The sequence below is a fragment of the Nicotiana attenuata genome, unplaced genomic scaffold, assembly GCF_001879085.1.
Source record: "Nicotiana attenuata strain UT unplaced genomic scaffold, NIATTr2, whole genome shotgun sequence".
In the NCBI taxonomy this organism is placed as follows: Eukaryota; Viridiplantae; Streptophyta; class Magnoliopsida; order Solanales; family Solanaceae; genus Nicotiana; species Nicotiana attenuata.
In genome coordinates, this window is record NW_017670411.1 from 40,028 (window position 1) to 52,632 (window position 12,605).

Sequence of the window (12,605 nt, forward strand, 5' to 3'; positions counted from 1 at the left end):
GCCAAAAGATGACAAATGTCAAAGATCAGCTTGAAACGGAGTGAAACTTGCCAAGTGCCAAGAACAAGTGAAGTTGAGGAACTGGAAGACCTAGCGCGGACCGCACTGATATGCCACGCGGCCGCGCTAAGAGATTCAGAGAGGGGTAAATTGAAGTGCAAGCCACGTGGCCGCGCTCCATTTCTGCGCGGTCCGCGCAAGGGAAGTTCAGAGAACCACCAGTGTAGGCTTAAGTCCCACGCGGCCGCGCTACATATCAGTGCGGTCCGCGTGAAGGAGATTCAGAGACCTGGAGATTTGACCAAGTCAAGCCATGCGGCCGCGCTCCATTTCTGCGCGGTCCGCGCCGACCCTCCGCCGCGGCCTCGCTACATTTCTGTGCGATCCGCGGCCCCCAACTTCAGAGATGAGATTTGAGAGTTCAAAGATCCTACGCGGCCGCGCTACCTTTTTGCGCGGTCCGCGCTGACCCCGCAGGGGTATTTTTGTCCAGATTTTCTAGCTCGGTATAAATAGATCTTTTTACCATTTTTAGGAAAGTTTTAGATTATGAACAAGAGCTGCGCTCGTGAGACGTATTTTGTAGCCTATTTTGGCAATTTTCCTCTTCAATATCATAATTTCTAATTGGTAATCAATCATTATGTTATTTTCATCATCTATTTCTACTGTTTCTTCTTTAATTATGTCTAGCTAAACCCATTAGCTAGGGTTGTGGCTCAACCCTAGTGTGGGTAGTTAATGGGTGTTGCATTCTAGGGTGAGATTGAGATTGGGTATTTGTTTTTTGGGTTAATTTTGTGTTTCAATCTAGAATTTGTGGTTGCAAACATGAATTCAAGCTTAGTGGGTCTAACTCCTCTTGAGAAAGAGAGTCATATGACCCTAAAAGTTGACCTAACAAGGAATTGGGATGGACCCATGAGAATGGTAGTCCCAATTAACGGGTTAAACCTCGAAAGAGTAACTACCCTATTTGAGCCCTAGTTGCTCGGTCTAATTGGCCTACCTAATTGGTCTCAAGAGAGTCAATTGGGCAAAATCGTTCTCTCTACGGAGAGGTGTGAGAATGAGTGCAATTGTGCAACGGTTATAGCAATAAACCCAGATTTATCAATCTCCCCTTAGTAGCTTCTACCCGTTAGCTAGCAACCTAGGTAGTGTCACGACCCTAGTGCCTTTTTCCTATATTAAGCACAACTTAGCAATATTCTCCTAGCATAATTTAGTTTAAATCATTAGTTTTACAAGAGTAGTTTAAAAAAGAAAACCCCAAAAATGTGTGAAGCGACATTAGAAGCACAACCGCAACTCTAGGCTAGACAGATATTCTAACTCCTTTACTAGCTCCCTGTGGAATTTCGACCCCGATCCACTATTCGGGTATTAGTTATTGCTACCCACTCTTCCTACCATTGTGTAGTGTTGATGATGCCGCGATCAACTTTTGAGCCGCGTTGCCGGGGAGCTTACGGTGTTGACTATCGGTTTAGTTAGTTTTGTGTTTTGCTTCTCTTTCCTTCTTGTTTACTAATTCTGTTTGTGTCGATCAATCAGGTACTATGGCTCTCAATGCAAACGAACCTCTTGGTAACGTGAATGCGGGGGAGCAGGTAGATGATCTTGAACCCGAAGAGGTTATACCACCTCAAGTTCCACGTAGAGGCCGTCCGGCCAACGCAAATGACAACAATCCTATTCCAGACCCTCCTCCGCCACCGCTAAGAGCAGTCCCAAAAGTTCTTCCAAATCAAGGGTACGCGAGTGCCATTGTTCTCTTCGGGGCAAAGCGTTGGACTGGTTAGAAAGGCTACCCAATCATTCTATCACCACATGGGATGAATTGGCAGACAAATTTATTGCCAAGTTCTTTTCTCCAAGTCATATGACAGCTCTTCGGGATGAGATTCTAGCTTTCAAACAAATGCCAACAAAACCTTTGCACGAAATTTGGGAACGATATAGAACAATGGTGAAGGAGTGCCCTAACAATGACATGACTGAGGCGATGATCCAGCAGACTTTTTATAGGGGCATCAACACCACGAATCAGTGCATTGTGAACCAATTAGCCGGTGGAAACTGTATGAAACTTTCTTACCAAGAAGCTTGTGACGTCCTTGATGAAATGGCCGACACTTCTTTGGCATGGCAAAGCCGAGCAAATGTGCCCCAAGGTGACCCCATGGTCATCCATCTGCACAAGGAATTGAATGACCATGGCCAAGCTATTGCCGAACTTACAACAACAATGAATCAATTGGCGAAGGCGCAATTGCAACAAGTTCAAAGACCGCGCCAAGTCAATGCAATGGAGAATGTTTCTATGCTAAAAAGGAGGCAAAGAGGGCAACAACAACCTCAAGGTAATGGTGAGCAATTTGACAACAACAATGATGGTGGTGGTTATTCGAACGAGTGTTATGATGATCAAAGTGAGGAATGCCAATATGTCAATAACTACCAAGAAAATAGAGGAAATCAAGGGAATCAACAATGGCGCCCCCAAGGCAATTGGGGCAATCAACAAGGTGGCGGAAATTGGAATAACAATAATCAACAACAAGGTGGTAACAATTGGAACAATAACAATCAGAACAACAATTGGGGTAATCAAGGTAACAACCAAGGCAATTGGAACGGGAACAACAACAATTGGAGCAACAACAATAGCAATCAAGGAGGGTGGAATAATAGTGGTAGGGGGCAAGGCTTTCAAAGGCCCCCCATGATCCAACAACCAAACAATCCACCCCCCTTTCAGTCGCAAGGGCCTAGTTCTTCCGGGAGTGATATGGGACGGATAGAGATGATGTTCGAGCAGATGATGAAAAAGAACCAAGATTCTGACGCACAATTGGCTTCACATAACACATCCATCCGGAACCTAGAGGTGCAAATAGGACAAATTTCTCAAGCTTTAAATACCCGACCTAAAGGTGCGCTACCAAGTGACACGGTAGTGAACCCGAAGGGAGGTAACAATCATGTGATGGCAGTTACAACTAGAAGCGGAAGAGGCGGTGATGTGCAAGCCTCAAATGAAAATCAAGCGGTGAATGATGATATTGAGCTCCAAGAAGCTGTGGATCCTTTGATTGATGAAGTTGTGGTTGATACAAATGTGAACAAGGAAGTGAGGATAGATATTGATGAGGCTGAGGTGGAAGCTCAAGAGGCCGTGAACCCGTCTAGGGAACACATAATTGATATTCCGGATCCGGTGGTGCCAAAAGCCAAGGCACACTTGCCTAGACCACCTCCACCATATCCTCAGCGGTTAGCAAAGCAAAAGAGTGACAATCAGTTCAAGAAGTTCATCGAGATGATGAAAAGCCTCACAATCAATGTTCCTTTGGTGGAGGCACTCGAACAAATGCCTGGTTACGCAAAGTTCATGAAGGATTTAGTCACCAAGAAGCGTTCTATGGAGTGTGAAACAATAAAGATGACGCACCAAGTTAGTGCNCTTAATCCCTTGGGATTCTACTCAGACTTCAAAGCTCCAAATCACTTGAATTCATTCCATAACATTTATATAGCTCGGAATCACTCCTACAAGGCATAAAACACACCGTTAGTGCAAAACACTAGCGATTAAAGCGCAAACTCAACTAAAGTGCAGTAAATTAGAGTGTAATAAGCGACTAAAATACGTAATTATAGCCTATCATCAACACCCCACACTTAGACTCTTGCTCTTCCTCGAGCAATGGGACAATCTACTACCCTCCACCACGTACAAAGTCTCAATTATAGAGGAGCACCTTAACTTTTAACCACACACTATATCCTTGACTGTGATAAATACCGGCACACAAGCATGAACACACAAAATTTCACATTCTTCCCGTTTAAGCATGCCCAAGTATAATATTTCAATTCAATCAATTCCAACAACCTATTTGTCACCACTCAATCTCAAACGCCGACTTGCAACCACTAAGCAACCTCAATCCACGTACTCACCCAACAAGAAAGTTAACAACGTTACCAATCGTTCATGAGATCATGTGCCCTCACCAACAAACAAAAGAGTGAATATAGATTAGTCCACACATTCAAATATGCTTTTGAATATAGAGTAAGGACATCACACAATTGAACATAATTCGCTCTCTCACAAGGAATTCATATGTATCCAGGGGTCGTACCATAAGCTTGCCCGTAGTGTATATCTCTACTAATTTAAGCTAGCCAAATCTAGGATCAATTAGGACATTAAGGTTGTAATGTAGGCTAAGGGACGGGTAGGATATATTTAGGAATAGTGACTAATCCTCCTAAGCACTTTAATACACTACATTTACAATTCAGGCACATATTCTTCTCAACCATTTCACTTGCATATACAACATATCCCTCTTTTCAATTAAGTACTTCTATATTTTCACTAGCACGAATCAATAAGAATTGGAGGTATCTATTGTTTTACATACTTTCACTATCATTTTTCTTTTCCTTTCTTTTTTTTATTTTCTTCACACAGTCCATACATTAAAGTTCATCGGCTAGTGACCTTTGATTTCAACTTTAGTGCACCAAAGGGCCCTTCTATGGTTCCACTCAAAAGATACTCCCAATCTATAACCTAACTTCTTTTAGCGACTAAGTGCCTTAGGAGGTAAAAGTTCAATCAATATCAAATTAAGAACAAAATTAGGGATGGCTTGTAATGTGGGTGCCAAAAGAAAGGTCTATAGGCTCAAAGAGGCTAGCAACGGAAAGTTTCATTTTTATGAGAAGCACATCCATGATCAAGCAATAAAATGCCTACGTCATCTCCTAGATTAGCACAACTTACAATTTCGCTTCAATTAACACACGGGGCAAGTTTTAGACTACACAGGATAGCATAGAAAATCACCAATCCTCACACACACGTTGCACATGACTCAATCAAGACGGTTTTGTTCAACTCTCAAGTCAAGCAAGCACAATTAAATGAGAAATTTAAGCAATATTGCACTATGTGGCATACAAGTCAAACAACTGAGAGAGGGTGTCACAAAATAGGCTATTTACTTTACTTAGGCTTCACAATTCAAACCAAATACACGGGAAAACAGAATGTATGTCATAGCCTAATGTGCCAGCATCAACCATGTGAAAGAGTATCTCAGAGCGACTCAGTTTCTTCCTAAACTACTCCTAAAAATAAATAAATAAAGTACCCGGTTCGAGCTACACCCTTGGAAAAGAACCGGCGCCCAAAGAAAAACCAAGGGATACTACTTAACTATCCTAAAAAGAAAAAAAATCTTTTTGGTATTTTTAATCGGACTTTATCCCTCAAGAAAATTGTCCAAAAGATCCATCATCGGGAAAATTCCGAACTTTTTCTAAAAAAAATTTCATTTTTTTTTCGTTTTATTTTTTATTTTTGTTAACACAAATAACTACACTAAGAAAAAGTACTACAACAAATCTAGCATAGCATAGAAAATCACCCAGACAATCTCCTCACCTCACACTTAAAATTGTGCAATGTCCTAAATGCACTGAAAATAACAAGAGTTTAAAAGAAACTCCCTGGTAGGCCAAAGGCCGAAGAATTAGCAGCTCACGGGATACTCAGACTTCTCCCAGGTATGATCCCTTGTGCGGGTACCTCACACTTAGTTTCAACCACCTGCACGCTTTTGCACATGCCTATTAGCTTTGACTCTATGCTCCTACTCCTACAAAACACAAAAATAATACTACAAAATAATAAAAATAAATTAAACAAACAAAAATTAAAAAAAATAAAAGCAATAAAGCTGGGTTGCCTCCCAACATGTGGCTCATTTAACGTCGTTGTTGGCCCAAGTTCCGTTGAAGTTTTAAAGAATGACAAATGAACTCAGTGAAGGACCAGGTCCATCTGATGAGACACAGTGGTTATGGCCCATGCACATGAGATGCACGTCAAGAAGATAAGCCTTTGGGATCAAGCAGCAATATCTTCTGAATATCTTATGAACTGATCGAAAAGATTGCATATGGGATAAGGAGAAGAAGTCTCCTTATGTGAAGAGAACTACATCCGGATCAAGGAAAAGGATTGGAGTTTGAGTTGTTCTTTGACTCGAATTTGATGAAGGATCAGCAATTCAAGTTTTAATCAAACTCTGATAACTCTGATTACTAACTCTATAAATAATAATGATTGTTCTCTTTTACAGTGTTGCAAAAAAACGCAGAAGTCAAACGTGAATTGGGAGCAAAATAGCAAGGCTTTTTGCAAGCAATTCGTGTGTGATTCAAGTGTGCAAACCTGCAGCTACTTGAACGAGATAGAAGAACCAGTTCCATTGTGTTTATTCCTCTTCTAGTTCAATTGTAGTAGGTGGTTTAATATTGTATCTTTCCAGCTTTTATAGAAGCAATTGTATTAGGTACTTTGAGTATTCAAGTTAGAGTTAACTTGAAGGTGTCGCAACAGTTGAGGCTGTGTGCCACACTGGGATTAGAGTTTAATCCTTAGGTCTACAAGAGTTTGTAAATGCTGTTTTTGGCTCAGTGATTTTAGTGGAAGTTTGGAAAAATCCTACTGAGTAGTAGGTCGTGGTTTTTTCACCTTTTAAGCCAGGTGTTTTCCATATAAAAATCTCTGTGTTCTTTACTTTATGCACTCTTAATTCCGCAAACAGTTATAGTAAGTACATCTAGAAGAACCAGGTTCTTCTAGTGCGAAAATTAGGTACCACACAAATCACCCCCCCCCCCCCTCTTGTGTGGTATTGACGTTTAGAACATCACTTTTATTTTGAGGAGCTCGTGAACAGCCGTATTTTACTACTTAGAGTGATTTTAGAGAAGCTTTAGCTATTAACCTTAGATTTAGTTCTAGCAATTAACTTTTATGGCTTATATTTCATCTATATCTTTGATTTCTACCTTGATTATGAGTAGCTAAACCCATTAGCTAGGGTTGTGACCCAACCCTAGTGTGGGTATTTAATGGGTCTTCCATTTTAGGGCTTAATTGTTTATGGGTTAATGATATTTAACTTGATTCATGCTTTAATTGTTGAATTGGTGGTTGCAAACACTGATTCGTGCCTTTATGACTTAGACTCTTCTTGAGAAAGAGAGACTAAGTATAGGAAATTTAGGATAACAAGGAATTGGGGTGCATTCAAGAATTGATAGCTCCAATTAAAGGGTTAAACCTAGAGATAGTAATACCCGAATTGAGCCAATTTTGCTTGCATTGTTTGAACACCCAATTGGGCTTGAGAAAGCCAATTAGGGCAAAGTCACTCAAACTACCGAGAGATATAGAGTGAGTAATTATGTGCAAAGGTTATATCATGATCCCAAATATAATAAGTCTGTCCTAAATCTAGACCCCATTAGATACTCGCCTAGGTGTAAGTCACTTCCCTAGTGCTTTTTATCAATTGAGAACAACCTTAAAAAAACATTGTACTTAGATTACTTTCAGCAATCAGTAGCATTAAAAGTAGAATAGAGACAAATCCAAACATGGTTAGAAGTGCAATTAAGAGCAACACGCATAGCTAGATTGGATAGAAACCCAACTCCCAACCAATATTAGCTCCTTGTGGATATCGATCCCGACCTTTCTGGTAAAAGCTGCATCGACCACTCTTTGCCATTTTATAGTGGTATAGGGTCGGAGCCGATCATGTACACGGCTTATATGTGGAAATTAGACCGATTTAGACTCTTAAGTTTTTTTGTATAAAAAATGAAGCTGATTTATCATGTTAAATCCTCCATTGCTAAATTTACCCTTACGTGTCTTCTTTGAAGTTGATTGCTTCATGTTCTACCCTTATTGCCAAATATACTCTTAAATGCCTTAATTGAAGTTGTTGCCTCTTTTATTTCCATGTTATCTCTTCCGTAATTGCTTAACCTTAATTGAAGTTATTGTTAACTCTTCTATTGTTGACTTATCCTTATTTGGAGTCATTGTTACATGTTATCTCTCTTATCATTGAGTTGTACTTAATTGGAATCATCGTTACATGTTATCTCTCTTGTCGTTGAGTTGTACCTAATTGGAATCATTGTTACATGTTATCTCTGTTGTCGTTGAGTTGTACCTATTAGGAATCATTGTTGCACGTTATCTCTCTTATCGCCGAATTGTACATATTTGTAATCATTGTTGCATGTTATCCCTTCCATTGTTGAGGTATTCCTATTTGATATCGTTGTTACACACTATCTCTCCCATTGTTGAGTCATTCTTGTTTGAAACCATTATTACTTATTATGTCTTTATTGCGAGCTTGTTCTTCCATTTCTTTGTATTTTGAAATTCTCGTGTTGATTTACTTGCCATATTCTCGTGTTATTGTTGTTGTTATTGATGTACTTAGTGTTATTGAGCTGAGGGCTATGTGTGGTTGTTGTATTTGAATTGTTTTGAGGAAATATTGTGGCATATGGACACATGTGGTGCGAGTTGTTATATGGTGTTGTTGTATTTTTGGCACATGTGATATTTTTGAAAGGATTGTCGGGGTGTTCGCATGTTAGTTGTTCGTGCTATTGTTATCATTGATATTGCACATGCGGCATGGCAAGGCGGGCCATATATGTGGGTTTGCGCATATGGCGAGACAAGGCGGGAATGTTATTATGTGCGTGCGGCGAGACAAGGCGGGTATTTACTTTATTGTTGCGCATCTGGCGAGACAAGGAGGGCTATGTCAGGGATGATTTGTGATGACTTGTGATGGGATGGGGGCATTGTTGATGATGATATTTGTGTAGTGATATGCCTACCTTGTGTGAGTTATGCATTTTACATTTCTTTGTGTTGTTTCCTATGTACCATTCATTGTCTCTACTCTTACTTGCTGACTCGAGTTGTGATAGAACACTTGCATAATCATATACGTAATTAATCACTCATATCGGTTTAAGAAGATAAATCCTGATGTTTATTGACCATTTACATGTAGTCTCGTTTATTTGCCTCCTATTTGAGAGTTGTACTATTGGCATGTGTGTTGTCCGTGTGATTATGAGTTATTGTTAGTTTTGGCATGTGAGTTGTCAGTGCAACACATGAGTTACCGTGCCGCATATGAGGTGTCCGTGCGATTGTGATTTGTAATGTGGGTACAAGATGCCTGGTGATTAGGTTTCGTGAATTGGGACCCATGATTAGTGGATATGAGGTGTGGTACCTCGGAGAAATTCTAGATAAACCTTGTGTGAAAGCGGTTGTTCTTATTGAGTTGTTACTTGTTTTCCTTACTTGGTTTCACCGGACCTTGACATTATTCGGCTTACTCTACGACATTACTACATGGTTGGTCCTTGTTGATAATTAATGCTTCTAATATTCCATTACAAGTATTGTTGTCGTTCTACTATGCTTAGCTTTATAGTGATATTGTTCCTTGTTAGTTTCACATTTATACTTGTACAGGTTATTATGTCTAGTAGGTGTCTTGACTGTTCCTCATCACTACTCCACTGAGGTTAGTCTTGATACGTACTGGGTACGCTGTGGTGTACTCACGCTACGCTTTCTACATATTTTTGTGTAGATCCAGGTACTTTGGAGTTCGTTGATCATTAGATAGGTGATCAGATATTACTGCAGAGACTATTAGGTATACCTATTATAGCGTTTGCAGGTTTTGGAGTCACCTTCTGAAGTTTATTTTGTACAGTTATTTTCTATTCTGGAACAGTTGTACTTAGAAATTTCTTAGTGAACTCAATATAGCTTATGACTTGTACTACCGGTTTTGAGATATTATATTTTACCCGAGGTTGTTGAATTATTATTGAAGATTATAGTTCATGTTCAATAGTTTTTTTGGTTAAATTCTATCATTTAATTCAATAAGAGTTAGGTTTACCTAGTCTTAGAGACTAGGTGCCATCACGACAGAAATTAGGGTCGTGACAAGCTAGTATCAGATCTCTAGGTTCATAGGTGCTACGAGTCATAAGCGAGTTTAGTAGAGTCTTGCGGATCGGTATAGAGACATTTGTACCTATCTTCGAGAGCCTGCGGAACTATTAGGAAAACTTCACTTCTTTCCTTCTTATCGTGCGAGTTTATTTATTTCAAAGTTTAAGCCTTTGTCATTCTATTTTCTTACAGATGGTGAGAACACGAGCTGTGGTTATTGATGATGCTCTCCCTAGAGCCGGTGTTGCTAGGGGCCGGGGTAGAGGTAGAGGAAGAGGCCGAGGAGGAGCACGTGCTACTGCTAAAGCACCTGCCAGAGTAGCAATTGAGGACCCACCAGTAGCTCTGATTGAGGGACAGCAACCAGAGGCGTCTGTTGCTACCCCGGGACTTTAGGAGACTTCAGCACAATTCTTGAGCATGTTTGGTACATTGGCTCGGGCGAGATTGATTTCGGTTGCACTAGCTACTTCACAGACCGGGAGAGGAGCTCAAACCCTGGGCGCCCGTACTCTAGAGCAGCGAGTCCCTATTGGTCAGGTCCTAAGTGTCATGCCAACACAACCTGTTATTCCAGTTCAGCCTGAGGTCAGGCCAGGGGCATCTGAGGAGGAGCAGCTGAGACTTGAGAGATTCAAGAAGTATCACCCTCCTACTTTTAGTGGTTTGGCTTCAGAGGATGCACATTGGTTTTCTAGAGAAGTGTCATCGTATTCTCCGCACCATGGGTATTGTGGAGACGAGTGGGGTTGCTTTTACTACATTCCAACTGTCAGGAGCAGCGTATCAGTGGTGGCGTGTTTACGAGGTCGGTATCCCAATCGATGCAATTTCACTTTCATGGACTCAGTTTTCAGAGATGTTTTTGAGAGAATTTGTCCCCAGACCTATCTGGATACATGGCACGCGTAGTTTGAGGAAATGCGCTAGGGTACTATGTCAGTGTCAGAGTATGATGTTAGATTCTGTGATTTGTCCATGCATGCACTTGCTTTGGTTTCTACAGTTATAGAGCGACTTCGCAGGTTCATTTAGGGGCTCAATTATGGTATCCGATTCAGCATGGATCGGGAGTTGGAGATGGATGTTCCATTTCAGCAGTGGTAGAGATCGCTCACCGATTAGAGAGCATGCGGGGCCAGGAGAGAGCGGGCAGGGTGGCTAAGAAACCTAGTGGATGGGAGGATCTACTGATCCCTATTTTGGAGGCAGGGTACGTCATGGTAGAGGTTTTGTGGGTCAACCAGTTTAGTTTGCAATTCAGGCTTCACGCGGTGTTACAAATTCCATGGGTCCCAAAGTACCCGTACCGGACACTTCCACAGCCACGCTAGCGTAGAGGTTGATTTGAGTGTGGGAATACCAGCCATATGGTGAGATATTGTCCCAGATTCTGGACATATGTGCCATAACGGGGTATTCTGGCTATGAGTTCTCGTCCAGTTGCCACTATACGTGCACCGCCAACACAGGGTGGAGGTTAGGCTGGTAGAGGTCACCTTAGAGGGTGGGGCGGTCTCATTGTTATGCTCTTTCTGGTTGGGCATAGGCCGATGCACCAGATGATGTGTATGGTTTCAGTTGTGTATAGAGATGCATTTGTGTTACTTTGATCCGGTCTTATTTATTGGTAACATTCATCCTACCTTGCTTCAGATATGGTTGTGTTTTGTGATTCTTGTACTTTGTTTATGTGTTCATGCCGGTTGAGAATTTCATGGTGGTAGCCCGTGTCTATCGTTCTGGTTTGGTTGCTATTGTAGGTCATGAGACTTGGGTGGACCTTCTGCTAGTTAAATACGGTAGGATTTGATTAATCTCCGGATGTTTTGGCCCGACTTATGGTTTGGGTGCTCTACAAGTATGGGAAGTTGTTACGTGTGATGGTTTTAGTTCTACAGGGTTGAGTTAGTAGAATGTTTTAGTTGCTGAGATGTTTACCTTACTCGTGATTCTAAGTGGAGGATGGGGACCTAGTGTTCCTTGTGAATAGGTGTGTTGGTGCCGGACTATGCGCCGCAGAGAGGTCATCTTAAGGTGAGATTTGTTGTGATTGTTGTGTGTGTCTTGATTCTTCCTTGTGGATTGGATCCACAATATGGTATCAATGGGGAGTTGTGCCTGCTTGGCTTGTTTGACGATTCTCTCATGTGTTCCTCTTTTCATATTCAATCATATTCGAGTTGTGCTTGTCGAGTTTGGATTGCGATGTATGTGCCTAGGTGGTGCTTGAGATGGCTTGTTGATCGGATGAATATTATGAGTTTCGCATGTTTCTTACATTATTGTCAGCGTTGTGAAGGGTAGGAATAAGGTTCTAATCGATATGAGTCTGTTTGCCAGTATCGGGCCTAGTTATGGGCAGCTATTATAGGCAAAGTTGTTGCTATGGGCATATGGATGATGTATTATGTCGTGTGGTTATACCTTGTGGGTGTATGCATGAGCTGTCATAGCTAGTTGAGAATTTTATAGTGTGTTTGTGTGATAATATGGCACTTGGTAGATGTGGAAATTTGATTCTACGACTTTTGGCAGGAGTGGAAGGAATAATCCGCGGTTGAGATGGTGTTGTTGGGCTTGGTAGATTGGGGTGATGTAGGATCACCCACGTGTATGTGCATAGTGAGTTTATACAGTGATTTGATGGCCTGGGAAAAACTCTTGGCACGTTCGAGGATGAACGTTTGTTTAAGAGGGGGATAATGTA